At 40.8% G+C, this 22,710-nt stretch overlaps 1 protein-coding gene and 1 pseudogene across 9 annotated transcripts in view; both read right to left on the bottom strand.

Annotated features, from left to right (window-relative positions):
* The window catches only part of LOC129823987 (nuclear receptor coactivator 2-like), a 60,292-nt gene extending 46,351 nt beyond the window's left edge, over positions 1–13,941 (bottom strand). For 5 of the 9 annotated variants that reach the window (XM_055883208.1, XM_055883215.1, XM_055883212.1 and 2 more), the window contains exons 1-2: positions 13,793–13,941; positions 6,807–6,888 (exon numbers count right to left, since the gene is read on the bottom strand). The gene's annotated coding sequence lies outside the window, so the exon portion shown is untranslated. The other 4 variants (XM_055883209.1, XM_055883213.1, XM_055883210.1 and 1 more) reach the window with 4 other exon arrangements.
* Positions 13,942–16,400: 2,459 nt separating this feature from the next.
* LOC129824599 (endoribonuclease LACTB2-like) lies at positions 16,401–21,654 on the bottom strand (annotated as a pseudogene).
* Positions 21,655–22,710: the final 1,056 nt, after the last annotated feature.

The raw sequence follows: 22,710 nt of genomic DNA, 5'->3' as shown, positions 1-22,710 counted from the left end.
CAAAAAGCAGCATAAGAGCGCCTCTAAAAGGGTGTATTACCAGGCCAGACTGAACAATATTGGAGACTTCACCCTGCATGGATCCCACATTGCACTCAATTCCCTTTAGAGTACAGTACTTTGACCAGGGCTCTGGTCAAAAGCAGTGCACTTTAAAGGGAATAGGGTGCAATTTGGGACACACAACCTTAGTAGCCCAAACAGAGCTCTTTCCTTGCCATCCACACATACTGGGCACAACTAGGCTGACATTCAGGTCCTGCATTGGCTGATACTTGAAAAGTAACAATAAGAGACCTGTCAACATCAAGGGGCTGTGAACTATTGGTTTGTTCAGATCTCCACTTGCTTTTGCTGAATCAGTAGCTATTCTTCTTGGAGTCCACACAAATACATGAAACAGTGGTACACAGAGACAAGAACAGTCACGCAAATAACGCTTAAAAACAGAGGATAATCACAACTGATCTGAATAGACAGATTCGTGGCCACATTCAAAATGGAACTGCTTTAGCCAGAACGATGGTTGTAAGCAAAAAGCATCACAGATTTCTGACTAACTTGTGAAAATACAATCCTACGGTGATCTGTATCTACCCGGAGGACAATTTAAATAAGTTAATCACAATAAATGCCCCAATTCCTGAATAAATATAAATAAAAACAGCAAAAGCATATTATGTACAGTGAGGTTTCATTACATATGCGACAGTGTGGCCACCTAGCTCGTCTTTAGGGCAGTGGTGGTGTCAGCTAGCCTAGCGTTGAGCTGATCTGCTGGTGGAGCAGCAGAATAAATTACTAACAGGCCAGCACCTGATCATTATATAACACACAGCCTGGACCTGCCACTGAGCAGATGAGAGGAGTAGAGGGCCGGCTGGAGCAAATCTCCCTGCTCATCTAAATGAATAATCAGCCCACAGATCCTTACTGAGAGTACAGTGGCCCCATTCGATCAGGAGGATGAGAAGGAGGAGGGGAGTAGGAGGAGGAGCGGGGAGAGGAGAGGAGGAGGGAAAGAGGATGAGGAGTGGGAGCAGGAGGAGTCTCAATCTACTTCTCTCATGTAGGCATGGTTAGCAAATTTATACAGGAAGGAATCATTAGGGCTAATCACTTGATCAGTTAAATGAGAGAGAGCTCATCAAAGCTCATGAAACGAAACAGATCATACAATCATCTTGAGACGCTGTCAACTGATTGGGTATGTATGTAAAGCTGTACTCTAGGCATTAGATAACAGTGAGAAAATTGAAGACATCAGCCACCGTCCCATTTAGATTGTAGCACTTTCCATGATGCTGAGAAAAGTAGCTTGCCGAACTTTTGAGTTTAAAGTCAGAGCAGGTGTTTGGGAGAATATAATATTATGTAATAGAACGCTATATAGCCTACCCTGTGAAACAGCCTCTGATCCTGATGAAGAGACAACAAGAGATGCCCTCCTAAAGGTAATGGTAGTACAATACAACAGAGGCATGGTCACACATGACTCAGTAAACAGAGACCTATAGGTCCTGGTCAAAAGTAGTGCACCACACAGGGAATAGAGTGCCATTGGGACGCAGCCCATTGTAAACAGCCTGCTATTTGACTGGCTGCTTGCTCTAAATGCATAGACAGAGCCTACATCCTCATTCCATTACAAGGTAGCAGCTCAATGCATTCAGAAGTTACAAATCATTTCAGAATGTTGGCCATTCAGCCATTTCCACCATTGAGTAAAATAGCACACTATGGCCTTTGACTATTGTGATTTGGAGCAAGGTCTTCCAACTTATAATACTTTTCACATAAAAAAAAAGGGCAAAAGCCCTTTAAAAATGGTCTGATAACGTAGGAGTAACCTTGAGCCGGGATTCAATCTGATCGTGGGTTGTAGACGATGCAGCTTTTAATGATTTGCAGAGATTTAGTGACGACATCTTACTCCTCCTCGAAATGCAATGGAGGAAATGGATCTTTATGACGCCTTACATGCCGACTACACCAGGCAAGCGCATCTCATGCATATCGATTTTACCCACTCACACCAGACACGATCATTACACGCAGGTTGAAATATCAAATCAAAATCTAAACCAACTATATTAATTTGGGGACAGGTCGAAAGCATTAAAACATATGGCAATTTAGCTAGCTAGCTTGCTGTTGCTAGCTAATTTGTGCAGGGATATAAACATTGGGTTGTTATTTTACCTAAAATGCACAAGGTCCTCTACTCCGATAATTAATCCACAGATAAAAGGGTAAACAGTTTGTTTCTAGTAATCTCTCCTCCTTCAGGATTCTTCTTTGGAATGTATATTACAGTTGGCAACCAACTTTAAAGGTGCAACTGGACCTCAGTTCATCTTTCAATAACCCACATGGGTATACGCTCCTAACGCAGATGCTCGTTGACGCACTCGAGCAGTGTGGATGCAATGATTGAATAACACGTGTACATTTATTTTGCAATGCTCGCGCACGTAACGCAACCAGTGTGGCCAGCACATTAGTCTTCCAATTTCCACAGGTCCATAACACATGAGGGAAAGTAGGCGTAAGACTCTAAAAATGTCCTTAATTTAAATGTATGAATGTTTTAGGCATGCTGCACAAGACGATTAAAACAATTGTAATTATTTTATGGTTGAAAATAACACACTACATGACAAGTGATTCTCCCAAAAGCAGAACAGTGGTTTGTGTTTTGATCAGGAAGATAATCCTGCTAGGAAGCAGTGATCAATCCAATTGTTCATTCTTTAAATGGCTCAGTTGATCTCTGAACTGTTTTCTTCTCTCTGACGAAATTGTTTTTAAATGGTTTTACTTTTGAGGCACTTGGCTCTAATTTCATTAGCATTGGATTGGAAGGAGAAGACGCTGGGGTGTTAGCATTTTGTGGTAGGCTTCATCACTGTTAATTCATCAAGAGTGTGCCTGCCTCGAGCGGTGATGGAGAAATCTGTCCCAGCATGCTTTCTGTGAGGTCACCACCCTCCTGGGAGCTGAGAATGGGGCCACATCGGATCAACGCCATGATGTCATAATCAGATGTAACTGCTCTCTTCATCATCATCATCCTCCCTGGAGAGTCAAGTGCTTTGACAAGAGTATCAAGGCTGGCCAGCACAACCAAATATAGGAATATATAAATCAAAATATTTCTGATCACATAGGCCTGCGTAACTGAGTTCAGAAGAGCCTTATTGAGGATGTTGAGATACCACGCATGCAGACTGACATGACGTGGACCCTCTTAGTCAGTGAGATATATCATTCAGTTTGACTGTTGAAAGAGGTCGAAGCCTGTACAGAGACGGAGGTCTAAGCCTGTATAAAACCTCACCGTAACAGGGCTGAAGCCCTCCCATCAGACATATACACTGGGTATTAAATCTTTAGTGTACATGCAGATTAGGAGCCTTCATTTTTCTGTAGCTACGTATGTTTGTGCGCAATCTCTGTTTGCAGCTGTTGTTTATCCTGTAACCTCTTCGCTGTCTGGGAGACAAAAGACATATGGACCAAAATAGACTAACACACACAGCCCAACACCACCACATTGGGTTGGCTAAAACAATGAAAATGTTCTTACTTTTTCAATTACTCTTGAAAACTAGCCCTTGGTGGGCTAAAAGATCCTAATAAACAAAACCAAATTAAATACTGTGGTTTTTCCATTGTCACGCGAGTCAATTCCTAAACTGTAAATGACAAAAAGGGACAACTAACTCAACTCGCTGCTGCTCTGTTCTTTATTCTTACTCTTATTATCCATCCTGATGCCTAGCCACTTTACCCTGCCTTTATGTACATCTTTTTTTATTTTGTGTTATTGACTGTACGTTTGTTTATTCCATGTGTAACTCTGTGTTGTTGTCTGTGTCGCACTGCTTTGCTTCATCTTGGCCAGGTCGCAGTTGTGAATGAGAACTTGTTCTCAACTGGCCTACCTGGTTAAATAAAGGTGAAATATAAATAAACAAATACCTTGTACCCCTGCACATTGATCTGATACTGGTGCGGCCAGGGAGGCAGCAGACTAAAATAATCAATTCAACGAGACGTCGGATGAGAGCTGGAGCCAGCCATTATCAGGCTGATCCCTCAGGTCAAATTGAATCAGGGCTCAGCCCTGGCCTGCCGACGTCCCCTGGCCCACTCACACTACCTGGGTATATCCCAAATGGCACCCTATTTGGTGCACTACTTTTGACCAGAGCTGTATGGTCCCTGGTCAAAAGTAGAGCACAAGTATAGGTAATAGGGCACCATTTAAGATACACACCCCTGCCTTTGACCCCTAGCCCCTCTCCCCTATAGTAAGGGTACACACTTAGCATTGCCAGCCGAGACAAAAGTCAGACCTAAATAAAAAAGGCACTTTAATGGCTATCAACCCTGGTCCAAGAGGCTGGCGTCCCTGCTCAGTCTTCAGTGGACAGCTATGGTACGTCCCAAACAGTACCCTATTCCTGTTGTAGTGTACTACTTTTGACCAAGGCTCATATGCACTATATAGGGAATTAAAATGGGGAATAGGGTGCCATTTGGGACACAGCCCATGACTCACACCCCGTAGCGGAATTAGCAAACACTTCTCTTGTGAATTAATGGTGATATCATAGAATATCCAGAAGAAATGAGTCACTCCTAATAGACAGAAAGCATAGGACCAACCAGATGTTCTGCTCAGCCCTGGCTGCTACCATTGGTAAAACAGGATAGGCATTTATAACAGTCTTTTGTGTTTTCCTAATTTACTGATGCCTTGTGACACTTGTGTGCTGGAATGTGCACCAAACGACTGACTGGGTGCGCGCTGTGAAGTGAAGTGTAGTCCAAGTGTGCTCATCGTCAATGACCCACTTCTGTTCCATTAATACATCCCAAATTGCTATTTGAATGAAGCGAACAGTCAATGTAATTTACTTAGAATTAGTCCAAATTATTCTCTAAGAAATATTTCTGTACACTGACTGAGCACACAAAATTGGTTCAGATTTTGCTCAATCGGCCGATTGAAGGCAACATGAAAATAACAGGCTGACCTTACATTACAGCCTGTGTGGGCTTGACAATGTCTGTGTCAGAAATGGCACCATATTCCTTATATAGGCCTATTGGGCTCTGGTCAAAGGTAGTGCACTACAAAGGGAGCCATTTGGGACACACCCAATGTTATAATGCATTGATCATGGAACCAGATCAATACCATTGAACACACTTACACTGTGGCAAACTAGTTTTGGCCTGGGCCCACCTGTTGCTGTCACCTGGCCTATGCTTTTCTATGCCAGGCAAGAAGCCGGCAGGGTGAGAGGTGTGTTAAAGAGCCAGGTTCACCTTCCTCAGCCCTCTACTGAAGAGATGCCCCATGACCGACAGCTAGGGGCCTACTATATGACTTGGTCAAAAAAACAAATAGTATGTAGTACACTACTTTGACCAAAGCCCAATGAAATGCACTTCTGAGCCCTCGTGTCTGATGACAGGATCCAGAAGCCTAAATTCATTACTGTCAGTTAACTGTACACATTTATTTGGCCACACATTCACAGCTCTATATACAAAGTTAATTTAGTATCCCAGCCCCCTCACCAGACTGGTGGCCCTCTGGGTTGTTTACAGAGGGGCTTGTCCTGTTCATCTCCGGTGGCATCAGTAGGACTGCTGACAGCACACAACAAAGAGCTAATGGAATGTTCTGTGGACATCTAAATTCCTCTCAGGATACCGTAGGAAGTTTGAAATACACAACATATATAAAAATCACACACAAAACACTCACCTAAAAACAGCAACAATTCTATACCAAGAAACAAACAATTCTAAACTTAATATAATCTCCTCCATTGGGAAACAATAGCTATTTATTCCATTCCTTGATTACTTACCCCTTTGACCAAACATGGGTCCATAAATCAACAGTATCTGACCCATGGCTACTGTAGATTCAGTTTCACAGCAAAAACAGGAGAAGCCCTCCCATATAGCCTGGTTAACGTTGAGCCCAGGCAGACAGGCAGTCACAGCGCTGTACACGCTACGCAGCGATGTAGACAGAGACACATGCTGGAGCAAGGACATGCACAAACAGCAGATTACCTCCTGTGTCATCTGCTCCTAATGACAGCTGACAAACTACAGCACAAATCCCCTCAGAGCCGCAGCCGATGATCTCCAATCCCCTCCCCCACTCTTCCCTGGCCCCGCCTCCGGAAATCCAGCAGCTAGAAAGAGCAGAGAGCACTCGAAAATTCCAATAGTTTGATGCCAGGCCCCAAAAAGTGGTTTCCCTTTTCACCAAGATAATGGCCTGCTCTTGTCACATGAGACAAAGCAGAGGCAACAATGGGCTGGCAAAAGACAAAAGAAGTGTGTGTGTTTTAAACACAGCAGGCAGCTGGCTTTAGTTTCACTAGCCAGTCAACCTGCAGAGGCCTGTCGCTTCTCTTTACTTTCACTTTGCAGATCATTACATAACATCAATATTTGGTTTATAACAGTTCTATAGAACCAACAAATGGCTTGTTGTCATAGAGGTATGTATGTCAGTAATTGCCAGTAAATGTAGATTGTTGTTAGATACAAATATAGTATACACTATATTATACACCGTTGGCTAGCGTCCTGTACAGGGGTTGTACTTGTACATCAAACAGCCTCACGCCCTCGGAAACACGAGACAGGCTCCTACTGCCTTATGGCTCAAACAAGGCTTAAGTGTCTTATAGTAAACAGGACGGTTCCAAAGCAGAAATGGCACAATATCAGGGAGGGAATGAGAACGGTTGATTCAGCTGACTCACCTTGGCTTATGAAATGCATCCTTCTTAACGAACTTCTGCTGCAGGTTTCCTTCAGGTATCACCCACTCCTCTCTTTGAAGGCCTGAACAAGAAGAGGCATACTACAGTTTGATGCAAACCTAAAGACACATTTACTGTACATTCAATTGACTCGAGAGCTATAGTTAATTTTTCAATGCAATCAGCCAAGTTCCACAGACACATTGCTAATTGGCATTAGTTGAACCTGCGAGGACCGGTAGCTATACCATGATTACCTCACTTCAACGTGTGAGCAGCATGACATGAAATTGAAAGCGACAAGTCAGAAAGCACTGCAGTAAGAGAAAGAGTAGAAAGGGGAAGCACATTTGTTGGTGACTGGTCAACTGTATACATCTGCTAGAGCTTCCCCGGTGGTGTTTGTCTGATTTGTACTGTATGACAGACGCTGTATGACAGACGCTCAGCAGGCTGCAGCCTCAAACCACAGAGAACTTAAAGATGCACCTGGTCCCAGAGAGACCAAAGGGAGGTGTGGGGAGTGGGGCCTACAGCTGATCCTAACACACCATCCCATTCAGAGGGAGGAGCAGGGCCTAGGACCTAGCACACACTGGTTGTATTTCAGGGTTTCTTCTTTCATTGCATATTGATGTAGGCCTACATCCATCACATCTCCTGTTAAGTGAATTTCAAAAATATGCAGGACAAAAGCAAGTCAAATAGTCTTCAAATGAGAACAGGTGCTGTGTGCGCACACAAAGCAGTTGCAGACACAGTCCAGCATTGAACAGGGACAGGTTAAATCTCCCCAAGTCAGTCAGGACTATCATGTAATGCTGTGTGTTGAAAGCAGCAGTGCTTTCCTCCTGCTGTAACATGATCTCCACCAACCACAGGGCCCCGAGAGAGAGGGGATGGGTGGGGGAGCATGGCCAGAGGACATCAGCTTTCTGTTGATAGTCAATCAGTTAAAGGAAGAATTCACAACAGAACAATGAGCTATGCTTAGGATGTACACTACCAGTCAAAAGTTTGGACACCTATTCATTCTGGGGTTTTTCTTTATTTTTTTACTAATTTCCTACATTGTAGAATAGTGAAGACATCAAAACTATGAAATAACACATGGAATCATGTAGAAACCAAAAATAATTGTTAAACAAATCAAAATATGTATATATATATTTGAGATTCTTCAATGACAGTTTTGCATTGGCTCATTCCCACCGGAATGAACCAATGACAGGGCAGCTTGAAGAGCAATGCTGGCTCACCCAGATCAATTCATTTGATCCAGTCATGTGATCTGAACACAACACACATCAGGATAAAATGGCACCTCACTCAGATGGAATTTCTCTCCTGGTTGATGGCTTGAAGTTACAGTAGATACCCGAGCGGATCTCTCAGACCTTTGGCCGAGCGCTTACAAGTCATTACTCAATCGACACGGAATGCTGTCATGAATTTTAATTTGTCCAATTGGCTCATGGTAGACTTTGCCCCCTGCCTGCACAGATCTAAAATCAGATTTTTCTCAACCAATCCAAGCGTTAGCAATTACACAGTACAGCTGATCTTAGATCTGTAGAAAGTAAATATTGTTTTCTCCATAGTGTTTTCTAGGTGTCTAGTTTCACATCTGTACACCAACATAGTAAACCAGAGAAGCACATGCGATAGTAGTGATCCTTAAACCATTTTACACACACACTTCCAGGCTATGATTAATTTGTGTTACCAAGCAACCAGATGGTAAGCATCTAGCCTTAGAAGACTTTTGTCATTATGGTATTGCAACAAATACTACTTGCCTTCCGATGTCAGCAGTGATGACAGTTAGGATGTTAAATGGTCGATATCATGATCACATTGTAATACCTGATGATTTTACATTGATCCTAACTTAAAACCATCATAACCAAACTTATTTTCATAACATGGCACAATTAAGCCTTGTTCACAATGGTAGTTTGAAATCACTCAAATCCTTTTTTTTTTTGCATGTCCGACTCAAATCTGTTATTTTTCCTGCAGTCTAAACAGCCAAAAAGCATATGGAATCTGATATTTCAAGCCACATTTCAAACCACCTTGGCCATGCGACTGGTCTCTGAAAGGTCAAATTTGATTTATTTGCCCTCAAGTGGTTTTTAAACTGCTATTTGGAATACCTTGTTGCTTGCTAGCTATTCTGTTGACAGTTTGCCAAGAGCATGTGGTAGCTAACTAGCTTGTTAATTGTTTATAAAACAAATGAGTGAATGTGATAGAAAGCTAAACAGCTAGCTAGCTAGTTCAGTGCTGTGGCTCGCCAAAAATGACTAGTTTTGAAAGTTGGATCATCTTATCCTTTGAGGCTTTAAAAAAAATACAAATAAAAAAAATAAGTTCTTACACAATGATTTTGAACATTCAAAGCAACTGGGAAACATCCATGACAGACATTGTTGTCACTTTAGCTTGCTACATAACATCTGAGTGATCAGAAGCATGAGAACCACTACCAAATCAGCCTACACCACTCGTTACTATAATAACTATTGTAGCCATGTCAGCAAATAACTGCTGTCTGAACACACACAAATCCAGTTTGGTCACTTGTAACTTGGTGTTTGGACAGTCAATATTCCAAAACAGAACTGAAAAACAAAGCTGATTTGAGCATTAAGGCCTGCAGTGTGAACAAGGCTTCAGAGTTTATTGGTAGGCTTTTCACATCCATACTACCTAATATTATTCCAGGCTAATTCATGCAACCACTGCCTCCAGGTTTCTCTACACATGCAGGCAAATACTGCAGAACAGTACTTGTCCTAACCACTGGTGGAGTTAACATGCGAGCACCTACATGAAAATGCTGCTGACCTTTCTCACAGCAATGTGGGATTCCCGAAGAAGAAAATAACATTCTAAACAAAACAGAGGTTGGATCCAAGCATGCAGGCTTAGCTGCTAGTCATGTTAGCCCACAGTGCTTCACACAGGGTGTAGCACAGGGGGACTTTACCACCAGGGCCCTGTCACATAGCTGCAGAATTATGGCCACAGCTCAAACCAAATTAGCACTTGTTATGCAACCCTGGACTTGGCTCCCTGGCCACTGGTTCATTCTGCTGCATTCCCTCTTGTTTGCTGGGTGGCCTAGAAACAGTTTACCATGGTGGGTTGTGACTGTATGTGTACACCATTGCTGCATTTACACAGGCAGCCCAATTCTGATATTTTTTTCACGAATTGTGTCTTTTGACCAATCAAATCAGCTCTTTTGACAACAATTTGGCAAAATATCAGAATTGGGCTGCCTGTGTAAATGCAGCCTAAGTACACTTATTCGACTGTGTGTGTGTGCGGACTGTACACTGAGGGGTTCACACACACAGATACACCATTTGAACCAGTCTCCTCCTCAGTCCAGTATGTTACATCCACCATTTCATGACAGTAATTGCTATTTTTCTGCATTGCTGAATGCTAGAAAGGAATGGACTGCTTATTGTAAGATGACAGTCCACCCATGAACCGTCATTGAGGTATTTGAGGAGATGACTGCCAGAGGGTGGCAGCACCATATACACACACACTCTGTCCTGGGAAGTGCCCTTGTAAGCAGCACTGGCCTGCATGCACTTGGAAGAAAACTGTAATGTGACTAATTCTCCAGTACCGAGGTCCAATCATTTAGAATTGTAGTCACCCTACAGAGCCATTCTGTCCCACAGTATGGTAGACAACATATAAACAAACAATGCTGTTGTATCATAACCTGGTCTGCATTGTATACAAAGACAAAAGGTAATGAAATGAATCCATATGAATAGATCAATTGAACAACTGTGACAGGAACTGGGCACGCTAAAGTAAAAGAGAAAATGTATGTCCAAAAGATAGAATTCCAATAGTAACATGAACACAGAATGGACATTCAAGGGCCCTGGATAAATTAATAATCATACTGTAGTAGTACACAGCCTCTCATAACTAGGCCACATAAGAACAGATATACAATACAATTACTGAGAAGCAGAGCATTACTCTGGAATTTCAATGGCCAGTGGAGGAAAGCACAAGGTGAGATGTAGGTTAGAGCACTCAATTTACTGATGCAGCACTTCAAATATCAGAGTTCTGATTACTTTGAAATGAGTAAATAAACTCAAAGCAAAAGAAATAACTGATGTTGCTGTGCTTTTAGCAGACTTAACCCTGAGATGGGATTTAAGTTCAGGCAGGGCTGTGACATCAAGGAATTTTCAATAATGGTTATTGGTCAGCCAAATGATCGCAGTCACTGTTATAATCGTTTGAATAGTATTGTTTCCATTAAAAAAATATATATATGAAAAGGCACACATTTTTCTCCTCTCCTGACTGCATATTCTGCTGCTGAAGTGAAGGTGGCATAGCCTAGGCAACCAGACTCCTTTCCTAAAGCACCTAGGTTGTTTCAGCAAGGAGCAACACAGTTTCATCGCAGCTGTAAAGAGTTCATGTTACCACAGACAATAGAGTAAACTGCAAGACTGCCTGGCCTGTCTTCAGTCAGCTGTTCATTCCACAAATAAACAAAATATAATAAAAACGGTTATGACGGTTATTTTATTTTAGTCGGTTACACGATAACTTTGCAAGCCCTAAATTCATGTTAAGCCTGCAGAAACCTGCTTGAGAAAAACTGCCCATCGATCAAAATGTGCAGGCAGGCATGTTCCCATTCAGTTGTCAAAGCGTGGGTTGGGACAAGCATGCATTGGCAGGCAAGCTGCAGAAGGGCGAGCAGGCTACTATTCCCATCGTTTATCAGTTCAATTATGACAGCCAACTACAAGCTTAAACTTTGAGAGGGTTTATCTACTGTTCCCTCATTAGATTGTAGCTAATTTCATTCTGGTATTTTGGCGAATGCTTTTCTAATTATCAAAAATTTCGCTGTTGCTACTGCCTGTAAACACAGTCAAAGTTCAAAGTAAATGATGACAGGCCCATGTGGAAAATTGCTTATTTGCATCTGGACCTACTGTAGCTCCGATTGGCTATGGTGAACCGGTCTGTGTAGAGTCCGGTCCTTGACCAGACTGACACGTTTTTATTAGGTGTTATTTACTGAATTGTCCAAATGCATGGCCGCTTTCCCACTCTATATTGCATTAGAATTTTTCACAAAAGTCTTCCTCTACGTCATTCCCCAACATTCTATGGGAGTATGAAAACGTGAAAATGACCATAGCTAAGTGCTCGCTACTCAGAAAATGTAAAGTAAAAGTTTTTCTTTTTTTAAAGGCATCATATTCTTCCTCGGGGTGAATATGAACAGATTTAAATAAGATTTCATGCCAAGAGCGTTGGGTCAGTAACCGAAAGGTTGCTGGTTTGAATCCATGAGCCAACTGGGTGAAAAATCTACCAGTGTGCCCTTGAGCAAGGCACTTAACCCTAATTGCTCCCATATGTTTCTCTGGATAAATGTATTTTAAATGCCTAAAATGCTAAAACACTGTCAGTTCCACTTTAAATGTTAAGTACAGTCATCGAGCTTTGCAATGAAATGGCATCCCTTTCAAATCACTCGCTGTGTACTGTATGTTTGAAGCACATGCCAAGTCTTCTGCATAGCTTACTAAATAATGGTAAATGAACAGGCTAAAAGGCACTAAAGCGATAAGCAAAATAAGATCGAAAATACTATATGTTCCATTACTAAACAAATATAAAGTTGCCCATCTCTGTCAACAAAGTTCAGTTTTTCATGTAAGATTCGTGCATTTAATACTGAAAAGATGGACAATGACAGGACAAGGAAAGCAGCTGTGTGATGCAATAGCTTTCCAAGTTCACTGGTGTGTAATACAGAAGCAGAGAATAAAGTCTTTAAAGGGCCACTAGTCCAATATTAAGAGATTCTCTACCAATAGATCCAGCCTTTCGTCCAATCTTTATATTTCTACTCTAATAGCAGTTTGACTTTTAAGGAAATATCTCACTATGGATAACACTACACCTGCCATATGGTCAACCTTCTGCAGGACAATTTATTGGTGGCCCACTGGCCCTGCTCAATGTGAACTGTATTCGATTTTGGAGCCATTCCTTTCTCCTAAAATTCTTTACTAGCAATTTAAAGCTGATGATTCATTAACACACAGTAACACAGAGATTCTCACAACAAGGCAAGCAATAAAATAATACTATGATTGAGATATTTGTTTTAACCGTTTAGGTGATAGTCACTGATAAACCAACAGTTAGGTTATAGGAACGAATTGCCAAATATTTGTGTTTTGGAACAATTATTATTTTTTTGAACAGTTATAGATAACTCCTGTGGGAAGACTTGCGTCACGTTCGCCATATGACGTCACTCAAAGGTTGATGAACAGTTAAAATCAAAATGATATTTCTTTGAATGTGTCAATGTGATTGATATATTGTTGCACTTCTCAGATCGCAAAAGTTTCTAACAGTGTTAAATAGTTGATAAGACGGATTACCAATCGAAAATGTGGTGCCTTGCTTGCTGAGGATTTCCTACTTGAAATCATACGCCAGTGACGTTTGGTTTCTTCAACCACATCTGTTCTTTTGGTTTCAATAAGCTATTTTGCATTATGCAAAAACCTCGAACTACGTGCAATGTTTACCACTATATCCGCTATCGATGTCGTTGTTCAATCTTCAAATGAATTTGCAAATAGAAATCTCCTTCAACTTCTCTCTGAAACTCAAATACAGTAGCCTATAGACTCACAAGCCAAAACAAATGTGATTTACATTGATTAGTAGCCTAAACAAAGTTAAACTTCAGCAACGCTTCAAAACAAAACTAGTGTGGAAGTAATCTTCGAACCATCTAAAGAAATATCTCGCTTCAGATAACAAGCAACAACGCAGCTCCCCAATGGTAAACCTAAACTGACATTATGGATTATAGCATATATATCTGCACAAAAACATATTTCTTCACTACAAAATGCATATATTGTAAGTTACTTTCCATAACTTACCGTAACTTGAAGTCCCATAAATGTGAACTGCTATGTCAGGACCTTCGTACTCGTGAATCGGCAATGTAACAGCACTGCCGCCATGTTCCTCTGCGATGACTGGGTGCTTGTTTATCATGCCCGTAGTCCTCCCCCACACGCGCAGCGCACCAGCCCTCATTACCACAATAGACTTTGCTGCTCACAGAACAGAAGGACAAAATAATGACACTGCAGCCAGCCATAACAGCTTAAAGGCAGACAGACTCATGGTATCAATGCGGCCGATTAAAGTTTGTTAACAATGTATTTTTTTAACTTGAATAGGTTGACCCTGCTGTGCTTACTCAGAAGTGTTTTAGTCATATCGTCCTTTAAGGTTGAATTTAAATAATGAAACATTACATTTTGGAGTCTTTCAAATGTAGGCTACCAACAAACACCCCGTCATTTTAGGCCCAAATTAATGAGTGAAAAAGTGTGCCTTACTCTTCAGGTTTGTATTTGATGTTAGGCTTTGTATTTGCCATGCAGCCCAAGCTACAACACATTAATATAAGTAGGAGTCAATTAACATGCCTCCACACAAACACAGTAAGATAGTGCCTCTCTTCACATTCGGAATTTTGTCTCTATGGCATGGTAAAAATGTCTCAGGCAGATGTTCGAACTGCTCATAAATCATCTTGGTCCAAACCATAGAGCTAGATAGAGGACTCTAGTGCCCAAAAGCCAGTTAACATGGGCAGTGCCATTGAGGACTTTCATAATTCTTAACTAGTCAACTGGGTGGGACTTCCCATGAGTTAAGGAACGATCACAATTCCATCCACATCAGGAGGGATCAGCCAATTAATTATACTCCTGAGCAAACATTCCATAAATGCAAGTGGCAGTAAATCGACAACTTTGGTTTTATACCTGTTCAAACAACACAATCCAGGTGGTAGTATGTCCCCTTTCAGTTTGTTTACAAACTCATAGAAGTAGTAGAAGACAAAAATGTACTACTTCAAAATGGAGATGGCTTCAATGGTGCTGCCCATGCTCTCAAAGACACCATAAGGGGACAGATACAGTGTTGCATCCTCAAAATATCCATAGAACCAATTAGGCTACTTACTTTCCCCCGTTTCTGCCTTTATAGTGGCCATAGCCACTTGCTAATTGGCCAAACCTGCTGTTGATAAAATAAATTGTTGTTAAATAATGTGCTTCAATTAAATGGAGATTGTTTGGGGAAGGTAAAGGGTTTGTACATTTTGAAAGAGGGACTCGTGTAGCTATTTCTCTGCCTTATGTTATACTCGTTTCATGCTTTTTAGCAGTATTTTACACCTTTTAATTCTCTATCCTATAAATATAATATTTATGTAGTTTGAGAAATTTGGGGGATTTAGTTCCATACATTTCATAGGGTGGAATCAAGGGCAGCCAATCATTGCTTTGGTTGCCTATTACAGTTTCAAAATCACAATTCAGTAGTACATTCAAAAGCCACCCCAACCCACATTGAGTGGGTTGTCTCTTGCTTCCACTTCCGTCTCTGATTCTACTCCTCTTTCTCATTTTCCAGTTCGTTTATTATTTCTTTGATAAACACTGCCACCTTGTGAGTATTTCTCAGAGTGACGTTAGCGCATGCATTAGCGTTGATCATGGGCCCCCATACAAGGTTTAAATTGCACAATCAGCAAAAGGCAATGAATGATGAAATTAGAACGTTCAGTCGCGTTTTGCTCTATTTTGAAAAAGTATAATTTATTAGGCATCTGCACATTTTGCATTATGGAGTCATATAGTTTGATCTTGGTGTTTCAATTGGAAAATCAGCGTGATCTTGGTTGAAATGAACTCTTTGCACAGGGTTTCAATTTATATGTGCTTATCTTGAGTTCAGCTGTCCCTAGGCACATACCGAAGTTCAAACGATGTCCTCAAATTTCCAAAGTCGGCATGTTAAAAATGGATGAAAGGTGGCCACCAGTACATTGGTAGCGCCCTAAATTGATGTGCCGGGCCAGCTATACTCTTCTTTCACATTTCAACTTTCTCCTTTGGCTGTATTCAGACAGTACAGACACAATCATTTAATTGATATGAAGAATAACTTAATATTCTTGCAAAATACTCTTCATATCACACCAAACCAAGCTCATTTGTGCGTTGCACAGGGAAATCCAAGATCTTAAGTGTCCTTTGTCGTATTAAAGTGTGGATCACAAACTACTCTTCCATTTATTTGTGTGAGAAGATTCATCACTGGCTGAATGAAAATTGGAGACAAAATTATAAACATCCAGAACATAGTATTACAGTACATTAATCAAATAGTGTAACATAAGATGACAATTTAATTGAGAGAAATTAAGACAAACCAAAAGTTTTCTTCCCATCCTTCTCAAATTCCTTAAGGTGATGCACAAGGTGTCTCCTAAATGTTACAAAGTGAGATACAAAGTAGAGTATAGCACAAGATTACACAGATTTGTAAATGTTCATTTCTATAGGCAAAGCAGTGTTAGTTAGTATGTTTTGAATGACTTAACATTCTTGGGTCAGCATCTACGCATACTGTATATCAATCTTACGGTTACCAACAGAGGATCATAACTTTAAGTTACAATTCTCACACCTTGTAGACGACTTTGACCAGTTCCATAGAAGTCAATGTGTTCCCTTACGGCTGCCTGGAGGACAGTGAGGAACTGTTGCTTTCTGAGGTTTCTATGGCTGATGTAATGCGGGAACTTAGAAGCTGCATCTTGGACCACAGGGCTATGGCCTGCAGATATTAGATAAGGAAGAAATTAATGACTCTTATAGAAGATGTTTTTGTGTTGATTTCTATACATAAAGAGCCTTCAGAAATCATTCATACCCCTTGACTTATTCCACATTTTGTTGTGTTACAGCCTGAATTCAAAATGGATTAAATAAAAAAAAATCTCACCCGTTTACACACAATACCCCATAATGAGAAAGCGAAAACATGTTTTTAGACAGTTTTGCATAATGTATTGAAATGTAAACACTGACATGTATAATTTATTCACACCCCTGAGTCAATACATGTTAGAATCACCTTTGGCAGTGATTACAGCTGTGAGTCTTTCTGGGTAAGTCTCTGAGCTTTGCACAACTGGATTGTTAAATATTTGTACATTCTTTTTCAAATTCTTCAAGCTCTGTCAAGTTGGTTGTTGATCATTGCTAGACAGCCATTTTCAAGTCTATTTATTTTCAAGCCAATTTACACTGAAAAAATATATAAATGCAACATGTAAAGTGTTGGTCCCATGTTTCATGAGCTGAAATAAAAGTTCCCAGAAATGTTCCATACGCACAAAAAGCTTATTTCTTTCAAATTTTGTGCACAATTTTGTTTGCATCCCTGTTAGTGGGCATTTATCCTTGGCCAAGATAAACCATCCACTTGTACGATGTGGCATATCAAGAAGCTGATTAAACAGCATGATCCTTTTACAGGTGCACCTTATGCTGGGGACAATAAAAGGCCACTCTAAAATGTGCAGCTTTGTCTCACAACACAATGCCATAGATGTCTCAAGTTTTGAGGTAGTGTGCAATTGGCTTGCTGACTGCAGGAATGTCCATCAGAGCTGTTACCAGAGAATTTAAAGTTCATCTCTCTACCTAACTCCAACGTCGTTTTAGAGAATTTGGCAGTACGTCCAGCCGGCCTCACAACCACAGACAATGTGTAACCACGCCAGCCCAGGAACTCCACATCTGGTTTCTTCACCTATGGGATGGTCTGAGACCAGACACCCGGACAGTTGATGAATCTATGGGTTTGCACAACTGTAGAATTTCTGCACAAACTGTCAGAAAGTCTCAGGGAAGCTCATGTGTGCTCGTCGTCCTCACCAGGGTCTTGACCTGACCGCAGTTTGATGTCATAACCGACTTCAGTGGGAAAATGCTTAACTTTGATGGCCACTGGCACGCTGGAGAAGTGTGCCCTTCACGGATTAATCCCGGTTTCAACTGTACCGGGCAGATGGCAAACAGCGTGTATGGCCTCAATTGGGCGAGCGGTTTGCTGATGTCAACATTGTGAACAGTGTGCCCCATGGTGGCGGTGGGATTATGTATGAGTAGGCATAAGCTAGGCACACACAGTTGCATTTTATTGATGCCATTCATCCCCCACCATCACCTCATGTTTCAGCATAATGCACAACCTCATGTCGCAAGGATCTTTACTCAATTCCTGGAAGCTGAAAGAGGCCCAGTTCTTCAATGGCCTGCATACTCACCAGACATGTCACCCATTGAGCATGTTTTGGATGCTCTGGATCGACGTGTACGACAGCATGTTCCAGTTCCCGCCAAAGTCCAGCAACTTTGCACAGCCATTGAAGAGGAGTGGGACAACATTCCACAGGCCACAATCAACAGCCTGATCAACTCTATGCAAAGGAGATGTGTCGCGCTGCATGAGGCAAATGGTGGTCACACCAGATACTGACTGGTTTTCTGATCCCCACCCCTACCTTTTTTAAATGGTATCTGTGACCAACGGATGCATATCTGTATTCCCAGTCATGTGAAATCCATAGATTAGGGCCTAATGTATTAATTTCAATTGACTGATTTCCTTATATGAACTGTTACTCAGTAAACTTTGAAAATGTTACATGTTCCATTTATATTTTTGTTCAGTGTAAGTCAAAACTGTAACTAGGCCACTCAGGAACATTCACTGTAATCTTGGTAAGCAACTCCAGTGTATATTTGGCCTTGTGTTTTAGGTTATTGTCCTGCTGAAAGGGGGATTTGTCTTACAGTGTCTGTTGGAAAGCAGACTGACCAGGTTTTCCTCTAGAATTTTGTCTGTGCTTAATTTTATTCAGTTTCTTTTTATCCTAATCCTTTTTATCCTTGTGGTTGAATCTGTTTGTAATTCACTGCTCGACTGAGGGACCTTACAGATAATTGTATGTGTGGGGTACAGAAATTAGGTAGTTATTCAAAGATCACGTTAAACACTATTATTGCACACAGTGAGTCCATGCAAATTATTTTGTGACTTGTTAAGCAAATTTGTACTTCTTGCCATAACAAAGGGGTTGAATACTTATTGACTTATTGACACTTCAGCTTTCATTTGTAATACATTTGTAAAAATGTCTACAAACATAATTCCACCTTGACATTATGGAGTATTGTGTATGGGCCAGTGCCACACATCTCAATGTAATGCATTTTAAATTCAGGATGTAACACAACAAAAAGTCAAGGGGTGTGAATACTTTCTGAAGGCACTGTAGCTAATGTGAACTAGCCATTTGAAGGTGTGACTGACAGTATAATTTATGTAATGTAATGTGTCTTTTCTAATGGATGATATCCATGCCTTTTTGAGCACTTTTCATTCAATTATACCATTCAGTGTTTCAGAGTTGAGTATATTAGGTCAGCCTGTGAGTCCAACAGGATTTGCAGAGATTTCACATAGTCATAGAGATCTTCAAACACGGCAGTTCCCTCCCCCAGAATACAGTCTCCTGAGAAGTTGGCCTTCTCCTCCTCCAACACGAGGACCTCTGTGTGTCCTGGGGAGAACAGGACCATGCACAGACAGATAGACAACCATGCTCAGACTGTGGATGAGACAGTGCACATACATACAGCCACAGAGATAGACAGACATACAGACAGACACACATGACACTGGCTTTGGCCAATATATTACTTAAAAGGGCACATGCATGCACATACTAGTAACACATAGTAACACTAGACAATCAACTCACTTCAGTGTGGCCCCCTCTATCTCCATGCTTCAGGTAAGTGTACATCTTACTTTGCACTATTATTTCGTCAGTTGGGGGAGAGCGAGGAAGTTTACTGACTTTTAACTCTGAACGTGCATGCAAAAATAAAAGCATTGGCCTCTAGCTCTGGTCCAGGGCATTACGCTTGCTGACACAGAAGCTCAGTCTCAGCAAGCCATAGGTTATGTCCTGAAAATGAGCTAGTCTCTGTAGAGCTTCAGCGCTGTCAAACTGGAGCTGACCAAATGACAGAGAAGCTTATCCTCAGGTGTCACTCTTACCTCCAGTGATGTCCCTGCTGATGTCTATCCACCTGTATGGCCGTGCTGCTAATGGGTGACAATGATCTCCTGGATGGTAGTGTTGAACTGACTCAAGGCTTGTTTGAGACTGCTGATGTACTCAGGGACAGCAGGCTCTCCGGTGTCTATCAAAACTTGTCTGAAAACAAGTACAGTACTTCATTCATGCATCTTGACACTTTTGGTCAATTTCAATATCCATACAAACAATAGCTGCCTACAATCTTACCGCATTTGACCCAGCCCATTCATAGACGCTAACTACGTCTATTGACGATAGTAACTTCTGGTCGGGGGTGTTTTGCCTTGACACTCATTATGAACCTAAAAACGCATCGCTTGCAGTACGGTTTTGGAAACATAAGGAACTGAAATCAGCGAGAAATACTTTTCTAAAATAAAAGGTTAAATTATTACAAAAATCTCTGAAACTGGAAACACTAATCTCCCTCACTAGCTTTAAGCACCAGTTGTCAGAGCAGCTCACAGATAGATTACTGCACGTGTACATAGCCCATCTATAATTTAGCCCAAACTCTTCCCCTACTGTATTTATTTATTTTGCTCCTTTGCACCCCATTATTTCTATTTCCACTTTGCACATTCTTTCACTGCAAATCTACCATTCCAATGTTTTACTTTCTATATTGTATTTACTTCGCCACCATGGCCTTTTTTTGCCTTTACCTTCCTTTGTATATAGACTTATTTTTCTACTGTATTATTGACTGTATGTTTGTTTTACTCCATGTGTAACTCTGTGTTGTTGTTTGTGTCGAACTGCTTTGCTTTATATTGGCCAGGTCGCAATTGGAAATGAGAACTTGTTGCCTACCTGGTTAAATAAAGGTGAAATAAAATAAAATAAATCACACATTTATAGGGTTAGAATTCCCACACTGCCATGTTTCCATGTTACAGGGCATGTTTATTGAAAAAAGAGGAAGACAGGATTACCTGTGCCAATTAGCTATCTGAGTCTGAGTGTAAATGTAAGTAACGTTAGAACGTGTTGTCACTGAAAAATACAGTCGCATTCAAATGTGTAAAAAACGGTTAAGTGTATATTTTGCATTTGTGAAATTATTTAGAGGTGATACAAAAGTAGAGAGCTTTAGCTATCTTTATAGAATTGTTCAGCAATTGAGAATCTATTCATTTAGATGTCGCCGATTAAACTCCAACTCCGCGATTTAAGATGGAGTTGAGCGGTGACTAGTGTGGGCGGACTGAACCTCACAATAAAGAAAGTTATCAAAAACGATAGATTTCAAAAGAACAGCCCCCGATTACACATGACGTTGTTCTGTGTAATTGCGCGCTATTCTTTGCGTGCTAAAATACGTATTTTATGTAACTTTGGAGCTCCAGTGCGCTCACACAAGTCGCACACGGTGGAGTTTAGTCGGCTAGTTTAGATGGGAGTATTTGTCCGTTTTGGCTGCCAGAGCCAATTCGCCTCTAAACAGAACATGTAAGGTCCTTGGACTATAAGGAGTAACGGTAGGCTCATTTAGTCCATTATTGGGCTACATTAGACAACCCAGAAAGAATGGAACCCTCTTTGCTACAATAGCACCTGGAAAGCTGAGCCGATGCTCTCCAAGAGGGGCAAGCGCGGCTAGCAACTGTAGTATATTTTACTAAATGAAAATCGCATTTTTTCGTTTCCACTAAATATTTATTGGTTTCTTGTACTGTCATTGAACCAGGGTTGCATGCCAGAATTCACACAACTGGAAGACAACTGATCGATACGAGGGAGTATGGCAGTCATGGTCCGATTTACGGCAAACAACCAGGTTAGAATATAAATCTCAATGTAAATTCAAAGGTGCAATAGGAAAAGTCGAGGCCAAAGACACGGAAGTTTCAGCTAGAAATTTGCTTTGAACTTGGAAATAGTCACCCAGTGGAAGGTTACTACCTGTATAACGTATCGCCTCGTTTTCAAAATAAAAGTATTGTGGGAGGAAAAAAGCACAAGCTGGTAGGTAGATCAGTAGGTGGAGCCATTGTCATTTTATTCAGAGATAATATACGTGTGCAGTCTAGACTTGGTTCCATAAGTCTTAATCAGTATGTTTTAGAATATATAAAGTGCTACAGAACAATAAAATGAAAAACTAATTTCTTTATCTGTGAAAAAAAAAAGATGAACACATATTTTTCTATAAAATGTTGGGTTATAAATTGTGTGAGCATTAGGTTTTCCCATCTTAAAAAATGTCCATGGGTTTGTCCAGCCCACAGAACAATAATTATTGTATTTCTATGGTTTAGCCTCTCTAAGTGGATTGACCAAGATTCTTTAGAATGAGTAAAATCAAATTATTTTTGTCTGCTAGATAGACAGTCTCAATATGCAATAGGAAATAGATACATTTCTTATAGGATTTAACAATTTCCATTTGTTTTGGCTTTGCAGTTCCCCTGCATTATCCCCCTTATTGTCAGTAGGCCCATGCACAAGATAAAGAACAGCATGATCTTTTATGAAGGGAATTGATTAGAGGATTGATTTTATTCATTCTATTACCCCCTTAGTGCATCATGAGTAATACTGCATGCATTACAACACAACAGGATCGATACATTCAAATGAACCCATAAAACTGAGATAAAGATGCAGCCATGAATCGTACAATGGGGCCAACAATCCATCCCACTGAATGCTGTGTTTTGATATAAAAATGGCTGCTTGGTCTATATACTATTTACAGGAGCATTGAGAGGTAGCAGAGACCGTTCCTAAATGAAATGGATACTGCCATCTGAGCATCAGGGCCCTTTACTTCTCCTCTCTCCCTCTGTAATTACAACAAAATGGCTG

This window comes from Salvelinus fontinalis, chromosome 26, assembly GCF_029448725.1.
Source record: "Salvelinus fontinalis isolate EN_2023a chromosome 26, ASM2944872v1, whole genome shotgun sequence".
Lineage (NCBI taxonomy): Eukaryota > Metazoa > Chordata > Actinopteri > Salmoniformes > Salmonidae > Salvelinus > Salvelinus fontinalis.
This window is presented reverse-complemented; position numbering and strand designations above follow the sequence as displayed.